This window comes from Camarhynchus parvulus, chromosome Z (genome assembly GCF_901933205.1).
Source record: "Camarhynchus parvulus chromosome Z, STF_HiC, whole genome shotgun sequence".
In the NCBI taxonomy this organism is placed as follows: domain Eukaryota; kingdom Metazoa; phylum Chordata; class Aves; order Passeriformes; family Thraupidae; genus Camarhynchus; species Camarhynchus parvulus.
Window position 1 is genome coordinate 13,687,675 of NC_044601.1, and position 12,678 is coordinate 13,700,352.

The 12,678-nt window shown below is 33.6% G+C and overlaps 1 protein-coding gene across 3 annotated transcripts in view; it reads left to right on the forward strand.

Annotated features, from left to right (window-relative positions):
• The window catches only part of LINGO2 (leucine rich repeat and Ig domain containing 2), a 489,656-nt gene that overhangs the window by 161,984 nt on the left and 314,994 nt on the right, over positions 1–12,678 (forward strand). For all 3 annotated transcript variants that reach the window (XR_004061487.1, XM_030968283.1, XM_030968284.1), the window contains exon 2: positions 5,442–5,522. The gene's annotated coding sequence lies outside the window, so the exon portion shown is untranslated. The remainder of the gene's footprint in view (positions 1–5,441; positions 5,523–12,678) is intronic.

The window sequence follows — 12,678 nt, forward strand, 5'->3', positions numbered from 1 at the left end:
CACAGATAAAAATAAAAACCTAACGATCGTACATATATATTGATGAGACATTAACAAAACTGCACTCTGGTTTTCAAGATACATGTTAAGTTGATTTTGACAGGTGGCTGTAAACCTGAGGAAATCTCTAGAGGTAGGGACAGGAACCAAACACTTTTATTGTATTTATAGAGGAATGCTCTTGATGGTAAAGAGAACAAGCACTGAAAGGAGAGAGTCAAATGATTATGATTTTTTCAGGTGACACTGTGAAGTTTATCCTGTAGTGAAGGCTTTTTGCTTTCTTGATAATTTTGAATTTTGTTTGCAACATTTAATAGTGACCAAACATTGTGACTTTCATAGGAAAACTACCAAATTTCTAAAATCATAGAAAATAAATGTTTGTAAGTAATGATTTTACAGAGGCCACAAGCTTCTTTACATCATTTTTGTCTGTAATAGTAATTAAATATTAGATTTAGTAAGCATTCATTGAAACTGAAGGTTATATGATGATGAAAAATGAAGCTATTAACATAAGTTAATTATTTTGTTGCAGAATGCATCCATATTTTGACTTTGAACAAAAGCATCAATAAATTTATATGGGCTTTGTGGAAAGGAAATAAGATAATAATTTGGCTTCAAAAATCTAAAATTGATTAGTTTTCAAAAATCTCATGCATAATCATTAGAATAGGAACTGTAATAATTGATGATGATACGAATCTTGAGGATATTTAAAAAGGAAAATGTTGACTTTTTTCCAGTTTTATCTTGATTTTGAAGCTAAAATTATTGCCTTTGTTCCCTTTTGATCTCTTCTGATACCTGAAATAAAGTGATGAGGGATGCATATTTTAGGTGAGATGCTTAAATATGAACCAAAAAGTATATCCAGTTTGTATTGTTTAAATATTAGAAATTATTGAAAATATCATTGAAGATGAGTTGGATGGGTTCTCAAGAGCCTATTACCCATTGCCCTCCCCCAGTGATGCCTTCTGGCTGTATATGTGTGATTTCTGATAGATATTTACCAATGCTTCACAATGACGGAAATATTGGAGGTTCCACAACTCCCATAGACACTTTATTTCAGTGGAAAAGCATCTTTAGGATTTTTCATTGATATTTGATCTTTTTTTCTGCAATTTAAACTCAATACTTCAGCTATGTCAACTTTAAGATCTGATTTTGTTATTACCAGTATTTTCTTGTTTAGGATGCTACAGTTCAACTACATATCCAGAGAGTATAGTATGCCCTTTAACTCCAGATAGGAAGCTGTGGATATTTCAGTGTAATATCTGCTCTCACAAAGCTACACTTCCTTCGTGTCTCTCTGGAAATCCTTGTAGCTGGGGAGCATGGAATGGAGACAGGAGAATATACAGGCGCCTGTAGGTTACAGTGGTCTGGCACAACTTACTAACTGTACTGAAAGAAGCAATGTTCTGAAGAGTTTTGCTATCTATTCCTAATGCTGATTCTTGAAGGTCTTGTCTGAAGACCTTGGTATGCAGCAGATATTCTTAATTAACTTCTTCAATACCAAGTCTTGGAGATTTTGCTTTCAGAGAAAGTGTGATATCTTTGTCCCACATGGTTTACTTTTTTTATTAGCTAGTTATTTATATTTCAAAGAAAACTGTCTCTAAGCTTAATATGTATGTACTGTAAGAAATCTAAAACATGCATTGAATTAAAAATGAAAAGAAAACAACAAAAAAACTACAAACCAAACCAAGCCAAAAACCCAAAAAAAAGGAAAGGAAAAAAAAAACACCAAAAAACAAATCTATTCCTGCCTTAAGCTTATGTGATTTTTTTATCTTCAAATCATTAAGGCTTGAAAGGAAACATACTTTATAAGGTAATATTTTGAAATATGACAGATTAAAAAAGAAGATATTCATTTCCTCCATGTATGGTAGGTAACAGCTCCTTCTGTAAAAAAATCCTGAACTGTGATTTAATCCAAAGAAAAATATGGCCAGTACCCTTACAAAATACTATTGTATAAAGAATTTTTTTTCATACTTTCATTTATATATAAAATTAGTTCATTATATTTTCAAGATACAGCTCTGGGTGATCTTCTTTCTTCTGGTGTAGCTCATCCTTCTGTAAATCTGATGTGTTTATTTTTCTGCAGTTTAAGCAGTCACTTTTTGGTTATGTTTCAACATTTAGCTCTGTGGCATTTAATTTTTTCAGTGTAGGTCAATGTAGATCACATGACTAATTTTCATGATGCTCATGTTTATTGTCTGATCTTAGGACAAGACTGTCTTAGTACATTTCACATGTTTGGCATGTGGCTCAAAAAATCCAATGAAATCTTTAATATTTCCAGGCTGTCTCTCTGTAGCATGGTTTAGTGACTTCTAGTTTTGATAACTGCTGATTTTGATATTGTTAAATTTTCATTTGTGATTTTAGTGACAGTTTTTCTATTCCGTAAAGCAACATAATTAAGGCTGCATATGTGTTGTTGCAATAGACAAAGTTAGGTAAAATATTCCAGAGTTACTGGAGGGGAACTCTTGCACATAATTTTTCCTTCAAAAATCTGGGATAATCAGCATTTGGGGCAAAACGTTCTGCATTTTCTATGTACAGTCTATGAATGAAATGCATATTTTAATTTATTTTGGATTTTTATTTTTATTCAGATAGGTATTATAAAACACCATCTGGCTTTTTAGTACCACTAAAGATTTTGTAGAAAATTGCAGTAGCCCTTCCCTCTTATTTGTCTATAAGTATTTTCTATTTTTTATCTCTTCCATTCACAATAATACATACCTTTAAGATTTTTCTTGACAACTAAGCTAATGCCCTCATAAAGCAGCTCTCTAGAACTCACAGATCTTATATCTGAGGGGCACACAATACTTTTTTCCAGTGTGATTGCCCATTTTTCCCCATGTGTACATGCACTGGCACTGACTATCCTCTTCCATTTCCACAGCTGGTTAGTAAGCTTGTGTGTTTCCCCAGCATCAGCTCTGTACAACCTAAAGAGCAGCCTGGGGCCAGGGGCAGCTTGTTTTAAGGTGAGATACTGGTGTTACCCTGTAGCTGGGAAAACTGATTTGTTCCTTTGTGTCTCACCTGTTAGGCAATCACTTATCTCTGAAGAAGATATTTCTTGCTGCAGAAAAATTTAACTTCTCTGATAGCCTCTTGTATTGATATTGTTGAATTCCCACTAGGGCCTTAATAACAACCCTCTAGTCCTCTCCTACCACTTGAGTTTTACGTTTAGAAATAATGAAGTAATGAGATGGAGATGTTATCAACATTTGGGTTATCAGCAGTTTGACCCTTGACCTTCTCTAATGGAGGAGTTTTTCATGTTGATACTCCATTTCGCTGCTACATTTTGGTGAGGAGAGAAATCATAGAATCTGGAATGGTTCAAGGTGGAAGGGCCATCTGGTCCAGCAGGTCATGTGGTCCAATGTCCCTGTTCAACAGGGTCATCCAAAAGCGCATGTCACAGGATTTCATCTAGACAGTTTTTTAATATTTCAGGTGAGAGAGACTCCACACCCTCTCTGGACCATCTGTTCCAGTGGTCAGTCACACACAAAGGAAAGACGGTCTTCCTCATATTCAGGTGGAACTTCCTGAGCATTTGTTTCTTCCTGTTTAGATCTGATATCTAAATATCCTTTGAAGGTTAGTTAGAATATAATGCAGTGTTCAGAGTTTAATTCTCTCAGACTCCAAAATGCCATGCTCACCCTTGTTTTAGGTTTGTTGAGTGTCCAACCAAAGGTGAAGGGAAACAACAACTATAATAATTATTTCCCTTTGGCTTCAGCATAAACAAAATGAAAAAAACATAGAGTCATGATGAATTGTCTTATTTGTGGAACTTTTGAACTTTTCTCTTTTTTTTTCTTTTTTTTTTTTTACTTTTTTTGGTGGTTTTTTTAAGTATTTAATTTTTTGCGGTTTTTCCCTTCCAATTCCATTAAATTGTATGTTAATTCTGAAAAGAATTCAAAGAGAAAAAAATGCAAAATCAATAAATAGTTACAGTTCTCTAGGAAGAGAAAACCTGGAAAAAATATTGCTGTGAGCTTAAATAAATTTTCTGTTTTGTCTTGAAATTATGTCTTACAGAGATATTAGAGAATTGATGCAAATATAATGCCAAATCTACAGCTTTGGTGAATATGAAACCCAGCTTCTTCTCTATGGAAATATTTGTGTTTAGTGGAGACAATACCAGACCCTGGAATGCTCACAGTTCATTGCTGTCTTTCAAGACTGCTTCTGCAAATTGCATAAATTCTTTATGTTGCAGTTGTACTCTGCAGTTCAGCTATTAGTCCATTTACCTCGCCCATTATAAACCACAAACTATAATATAAAATCATTGAACTGGCTCATATATTTGTATACCACATAACAAACGAGTTGAATGAGATTTAGATAAAGCATATTTCATCATGAAGTTTGCCTTTACTTGTGATATCTAATCTTTTCTGTATATTTTTATTATATCCTAAGAATATAAATAATTTTAAATAATATTCTTATTTCTTTTTTATATGATGTTTTTCATTTCACAGAATAATCTCAAATAGATCACATTATGTTTTACGTAGACATGCGGATAACTTTTTTCAGGTATTGGGAAAGGTCTTGGAGAAGTAATTTGTATATGGAAGAAGAGAAATAATTTTATTATTTTAGTTGGTTTTTCTGAAAAGCTTGTGTGAGACATGTTGATCAAAAGAGTTTATGGCATTTTTCACATTAATTTTGAAATAGTGCAGTCTTTGTTGGTCTTTCGTATCATTATAGTTCTGCCTTATCAAACAATCTGTGGTTCTTTCCGGCATGTTCTGGTCCTGACACATATGTGATTAAGTTTTCTTAACTCCTCAACCTTCACTGTGTAAGGCAGGTGTTTCTTCATCTGTCCTGTTAAAATAAATGGAAAATTCAAATTTTAATTCAATATGGCAAGACATTCTAAAACTCTCCTTTCTTACTGTTGAGGACATGGATGGAGAAATCTGTGGAGGTGCCAAGTTCTATCATCAGCAGAGAAAAACAGTTAATCCTACTGTTGATGTGATTTTTTCCTCTTTGTCTCTATTTAGGTTTAATGCTTTGTCAGTTTCACCTTCAGATCCTCCAGTAAATGTCTCTCTATCCTACCCTAGGCTGCACAGTTGCCTGCTCCCCTTGAGTGCCAATGAAAGCACACCATTTTTTGGTATTATTAGGAAGTTTCAATCGCCTCTAACCCTATTTACCTTAGCAGACACATTTATGGTTCTGAAATTTTTTTCTATTCCTTTTCAGACAGGAGCTAAATATAATTTTAAAATGTCTCAAGGCATTTTCTTTGAGAGCATCACCATTTCAAAAATCTCTGTACAACTGATGACTAAATAAATTTTCTTTTCTTTTTTTTTTTTTTAATCTAGTAAGTGAGCTGTGGAGCTGGAAAACTTGGCAGAAAACTCTTTTGTCTTTCCTGCTTGTATCTATGGAACCTGGTTTGCAAGGTAAACATTCCATTTTAATTGACTGTAATTGTATGCTATGAAAATTTTAAATGTCTAAATGATCTTATAGTACCTCTAGGTTTTAAAGAAAATAACCTTGCTTAGTGTTTAATCTACACTTTTAGCAGTGAATTCTACTAGAATCCTCTTGCAACTTTAAATAAATGCATTTAGTTCCTTTGGATTTATTAACAAATAAACCTCACTCTCAGGAAGAAAAGAAAAGAATGGCAAGATCTAAGTAATTTTTGAATTTCTGGGTTATTTCTACTATATTTCCATCAATCCGAGTGAAAAAAAAATCTAGATTAATGTGAATGCATTCATTATGTCAATATGTATTTTCTGTATTCTGTGTTTATTGGGAATGTCGTGTTTATTCGAGACTTTATTAGAAGGAAGACTGAAGGTAATTCTTGAGATCCCTGGCCTATGTTTGCAATTTTCATTGCTATATAGTTTTAAGAGATTCTTATTCCTGCTCTTAAACATAGCTTTTAATAATGATATCTGAAAGGTAATTATATTCTATATTTGGAAAATCTAGTTTTCTAGAGTCCAGAATACCTCAGGGAAGCTGGCTTATTTTGTTATCATGATTTTATTGTAATTAATTACTGTGGAAGGCTGCTGTTTCTCCCAGAAAAAATATGTTACCAAGGAAATATTAACCTAGATATCTCCCTCAGGTTTTGTTGCTGTTTGCTTTGACACTTTTCTTCCCCCACTCCTGAATTTTATCTTTGAAGTTGTCTTAATTGTTGTTAGGAAAGAACTTTCTTCTCTAGTCTTTTTGCCATTGAAATGGCCATTTTTGCTACTTTAGATATGGTGAAACAAAGTTTTCAAAATATGTCTGCTTATATGTGGTAAAGAATTCAACAGCAAGCTATGCAACAGCCACTCCAAATTTGTGCTGGGGAAAAGAATTACCCCTCTTGACAGAAGTGCCACTAGGAGCGCTTGTATGTTCAAGGTGGAAAATTGAGCATTTTGAAAAACAAAATCAGCATCTTTCCCAGAACTTGGAACAAGGGAGTGGGTATCCTACTCTTCAGCATTTGGTTAATAAACTGATCCCCAAGGCTGGGCATTTTAATATGTTGAATTTCTTAAGAAGGCAGAGGAAAGAAAAATTACTTAGCCTTTGCTTGAGTGAAACTTCCTATGAAATGGTGAGTGGTGATTATAAAAGAAAAGTAGTAGCATTTCTTTCAGGGCTCCTTCTGAGGATGGAAGACATTAAAAAAAAAAAAAAAAAGAAGGTGTCTGGCTAGTCTCTTTTAAATACTAGAAATGGCAGAAAATTTCCAGTTTTTAGGAAAAGCCCAGACACAATGATTTTCCATGCAGATAATTACTCATTTTAAAATCAGATTTGTGAAAAAAAACCAAACAAACAAACAAAAAAAAAAAAACAGTGGGTACATTTCAAAGTGTTCCTGGTGCAATTCCCTAGATGCCATGTTGTACGTAGGTTTCTTCTATCTTGAGTTTGCAGAGCCAGCAGAAAAGGGAAAAACACTAGCAGTCAGAAGTCTGATGGCTAAAGCTATAATTTTGCATGGGTTTAATCACAATTTCCATGATTATGTTTCATTGTGTTTAATGGAAATTTAAGAATGTACTTAAACACTTGCAGAATTGGGATATATTTGGATGAATTACAGCAAAAGAACTGAAAGTGAAAACCATAAGTAGAATTTCCAAAGCATCTGTAGGTGACATAGCAGCAGGCTTAAGGTGCTCTTTCTGCATTGCATATGATAATTTTGTAGCTTTTGTAAGATAGAAATCACAAAAAAATAATACAATGTTTTAAAAACTATTTGGCAAAGAGCATTTATTTTTTTCCAAACTAGTATTATGACTTTTTATGCATAATAACCACCTCTGACTTACTGGTCTTCCTTTGACTGTATGTGTAATTAAATCTGAAGGTGCCATTGATTCTAATGACTTATGTGCAATTTTTGGTATTGGCATTTCAATAGTAAAACACCAATATTCAATTTGGAGTTAACAACAAGTCACTGTCAGTAAGAATAGACTAATATATCTTTATGATGATGAGCTTGTATGGGGTAATGAGATGTTTTTAATCAAACAAAAGGGTAGGTTCAGAGTTGTAATTTGAAATTCTATTTTTAAAAAGGTTTGAGGAACTATTGGAAGTAAATTGTCTTTCATTCTGCCTTTTGTTTTCATCCCTCTGAAAAGATTCATTACTGCCTATTCAACTTGTTTTCCTAACATTCTTGTGGTGAATTTGGCATGCACAGTGCATAACATCTGTGAATTTCCATAAAATGAGGCTGTGAAAGTTTTCTCTATACTTTCCATTTGATGTTAGAAACCTCCCTGAGTAGGTTTTAGGCATCTCAAGAATGTTTCTGTCTTTACTGATCTAGATTATACTAAATGCTGCTGTAAAGCATTATATACCAATAGGTTTAATGACTCTTATCATTTCAGAAAAAAAGAAAGGGGGGGGGGAAAGTTATTTCATACATGCATATTATTTCTTTTCAAAAGAGAAAAGAAAACAATTTGATAAACTGAAATTTTTCATGTGCGTAAATATTATATATTTTTGTCCCCGGGACATTTCAAATTAAACTAGATGAGATGTGGTGTTATATAGCTATGGCTGTTGTTGATGGTGGGATTTTGCAGGCAGATTAACTTAGTTTCTTTCCGTAGGCCAACACTGCTCTAAGAACTGATTTTTCCTTCCAACCCTCAATTTCAGCCTACCAGTGTGACAGATAATTTTAATACTACCAGATGTAGCTAAATTTTGCATCAGTGCAGTACTTGCATAAAAATAATTTACTATCAGTTCCAAAATCTTCTATATTGACTCATATTTCTAATACTCTAAATTTCTACATTTCTTGAGTAAATGCTCTGATTTTGGTGGATTAGTGTCTATATATTGAGGAAAATATGTAGCTCTGGAACACTCCTAGAGCAGAACACAAAAGGTTCTGGATGATTGTAATTTTTTTCCTGCCCTTTAACCTACAAATCTAGGTTATTAAAAGTACTTATCCAAGAATTGGGTAATAAAACTAGTTAAGGTTTCTCACAGTTCTCAGTGTTACAAGATCTGCATGCCTGAAAAGAAGCAAAGGTTATCATAATGCTTTGCTTTTGAGACCGGAAGTTGATATCCTTCAACTGTAAAGAAAACTTGGAATAGCTGTGCTGAAATTACTAGAAATACATATGTGCTCTTATGTGAATAAAAGAGTGTAAATTCCCTCAGGTTTAAAACACTTATTTTAATCCACATGCTCAAATAATCTCTAACAATTCAATCTAGTACCTTCAAAAGTAGCAGGTGACTTCAGACAGTCAGATTTTACAGCCAGAAGGGGTCTGATATTCACTAAATTCTGACCATTTCCTTCATGAAATTCAGGCTTCTTCTAAATTCAAAATGCACACCCAAAAAGTCACTTATAGACATCTTTGCTTACGCTGGAGATGCAAGACCTGCTGATTCTTGAAACTGCTAGAATAGATTAAAACAATCCATTTCAGTTTTCTTTGGGTATAATCTTGTGCTGTTATATATGCAGTCACCTGCATACTTTGAGTTGTACAGGGAGTTGTAGTCCAAGTTACAGTTGGACTTTAAATAAGTGTTTGGATTTATGTGGAGTCCTTAAGTTTACTGAGTCTTGATTTTTCAGATGAAAGTCAGAAATATGCTTTAGACCATGGGCTTTAGGCATCCACATTCCAATATAATCAACAGATGTTTAAAACTGTTTAAATAGAGTAAACAAGACCTTTCTTTGGAGAGACGTGGTTTATCCAGTGAAGACGTTCCAGTTTCTTCCCTGGTTTCTTCAAACATTAAGTGATGTCTACATTTGCAGGGTACTAAAATTGCTGGTTAGGAAATAGAAACTTAACCCCAGTACTCTTTGTTTTAGAAAAGTCAAGCAGAGATGAAAAAAATCCTAAAGAAGCAATCTGCTGGAAAAAGTAAAGTTACAATCCACAAATAAAAAGATGTTTTCTTTAGGCCTAGAAATGTAGGAAAGCTTTGTTATTCAACTACTCTGAAGACACTTCCTGTGTTTGGCAGAACATAAAGACATATTAAGAAATGCTAGAAGATCTGTTGTCAACTCTTAGTAACAATGTCAATATGCTTCCATTTTCTGACTTAAGAAAGAAATATAATTTTAGATCGTGTATCTTGGTTGAAACAATTAATTCAATCCTCCCTGACTTTCCTTCATGCCTCACTCACAATCCTACTGTGCATCCTTAAATCGTTGTGGTTTGCATTTTTATCATTGCAGCCCAATCTTTGGTATGGAATTTTGAAATGAGAGCTCAGTGCAGAAAAATACTGTGTTGCATTTCATTAATCAGAAGGTATATCAGCAGGAAAAAAAGCAATAACTTTGTATACTATTTCTGTCAATACAAGGGTTACGCCAGAGCTAAAGGAAAAGGTAAAAGGATAAATCAGCAAGATAATATATGTAACTCTCCAAAACTGAACCAAGTCAGTTGGTTTATTCTGACTTTGGAAGAAGAATTTGCATGCTCAAAGTGGTCTTCAGTTCCTGACTGGCAAAAGCCAAGCCAAACCAAACCATAACCTTGATAATCTTAAAAGTCCCATTTAACCTAGGCCACTCTATGGCTCTGTGATAAAAAAAATCAGCTATGTAACAGCCCACTGAAGTACATATTTTTAATAACTATATAGTTGATCACAGTTTGACGCCTTACATTCTTTTACATAATTTCTATTTTTAATGTAGCTTTGGTTTCTGGTAAAATATTTTCAGTACCACTAGGGATTGTATAGAAGCTTTTGGCATGAACATTAAGTGTCAGTATTGAAAAACAAGCTTTCAGGGCTTTATTTCATCCTTGTTTACTACATCACTATGAATTAAATCATCTTTAGACTACAAAATCAGATGCACTACACCTTTAAGTCAAATCATGGAGGCGACTGCCTTCTGCCTCATTTTAGTCACATACAGTGGACTTTTTGACAGGGAATGTTTAATAACGTGAGACCTCAGGCCTGAAAATCCAAGAGCTCAGGATGCTGAAAAGCTACAATCAAGTGAGAGACAGTGAGGAGCTCTGCGAGCTCCCTGGGCAAGCCTTGCCTCAAATCCAGTAAAAATCCCTTTAGTGTGCAAGGAAGAACAGGTGACCCAGGCATGAGAATGAGAATGGCCGTAGGTCAGTAGAACTTCCAAGTAATGTAATGTGACATGTCTTGAGAAAGCACTTAAGGAGACAGGTGAAAAAGCACAGTTCTTGGCCTCTCTGGAACATGGAAAAGGAGTTAAGGGTATTCAAAATGTAGAAAATGGTATTTTCTGCAAAAGTCCTTTGGAAGTGTTGTCCCTGTAAATATTAGAATAGAAAATTCTAATGTCATCATATTCTTATGCTTAAAATCATGAAGGATGAGGAGTGAATGTGGAATAATAAAAAATAGATAGTCTCAGTAAAATATAAGCATTTTAATGAAAATTTGGAGGCAAAGGGGCATCATCTTCCTTTCTTTATATTTAAATAGAAGGCTAAGAAAAAAAGTATCTTCAAATTTCAGAGAGGGTCATAAAGATTTTTTCAAGACTACTCTTGCATTTGTTAATTTATTTAGGTAGAGTTCCTGTTTTGTCTCTGAAGCATGCTGACACTGCTTGAAAGCAATTATTTGAACTCCGTCTAGTAAGTATGCAGAAGATATCGGTGCAAAATTCTTTTTTTTTCCACACGTTAAGCTGTTTCTACTTCTGCAAATTTGAGTTTCAAATGAAACCTGTCTGTAATCATTTCTGTACAAAATTTGGTGCTCTAATGGGAAAAAATAATTTGTAAACAATGGCACAAAATCAGAACAGATTAAATTTAAAGATTACAATGAAAGGAGAGCTATCATACAATTTATTTAAAAGTATTCACTCTGAAAATTGTCATTTACACTAACCAGAAAGCAGTTACCATTTCAATCTCTTGATGTCATGTTAGCCTAGGAGATCAGTGCCTCTGTTGGACATAACAGTTCACCTGGAAGATGGGGTGGATAGAGAAAAGGGACTAAACCAAGAACTGTGTTATTTTAGCTTTCCTATGAGGACTGGGATTTTGGAATGGGACAGCCTTTAAGGACCCTTCCAAGTTAAGTCTTTCTATGATTCTGTGATTACAATAGTGATCTGTGATTACAACAGTGATGCCTTTCAGAATCAAAGACTCATCATTATGGGACTAAGCAGGCTATTTCTGCAGTATTCATGCATATATGAAAATTTCCCATTTTCATTAAAGTCAAATTTGTCATGGAAATTAAAGGTCATATCCTAAACTAATCTAAATCGTGTTATCTCTGAAGTTATATTAATTTACAAGAAGTTATGTTTTGGAAATTATGCTGACTCTATACTGAAGTTCATGGAAGAAATATTTTGAAATATTTTTGATGAAAGACTTTATAGAAGTTGCCACATTTATTCATTTGAACATTTTCAGAGTGAAGGTGTTTATTATTTTTTGTTACTATGACATATCCATATACTATGACTTTGATTTTGCTCTACCTAAAAAAAATATCAGATATCAAAATTCAGGAGAAGCTTGTTTCATGCAGTAATATCATTCACCTGGTATCCAGGAACCAAAAATACATCTATTAATTTCAGTCACTAAATATTAGGATCGCCTAAACTGTGATATCAAATCAGTAATAATTTAACAAATGTTATGAAGAGAGAGAAAAAAAGTCACAGCTATATTGTCCCTACTTTAAAAATCAGTATTTACAATATCCATAGAAAGCTAATAGCTACCTAAATTATATAAAAAGTAAAAAAACCCAACCCAAACAAACAAACAAAACAAAAAACCAAAAACCACAAACAAACAAGCAACCCCCAAAACCAAATAAAAGCCTACCAAAACCAAAATCAAACTTAAACTAAATGCACCAAACCTATTTATTTTCATGCAAAAGACCCTAGTAGACATAAAATGGTATATAGTGAAGGAAATTAAGGACACACATCCTAAAACCATTCAAACATCTTAAGCCTATGTGTCTCCTAACAGCTCACAGCATACTTTCAAATATTTGGTTCTATGTTTTTATTAATTATGGCAT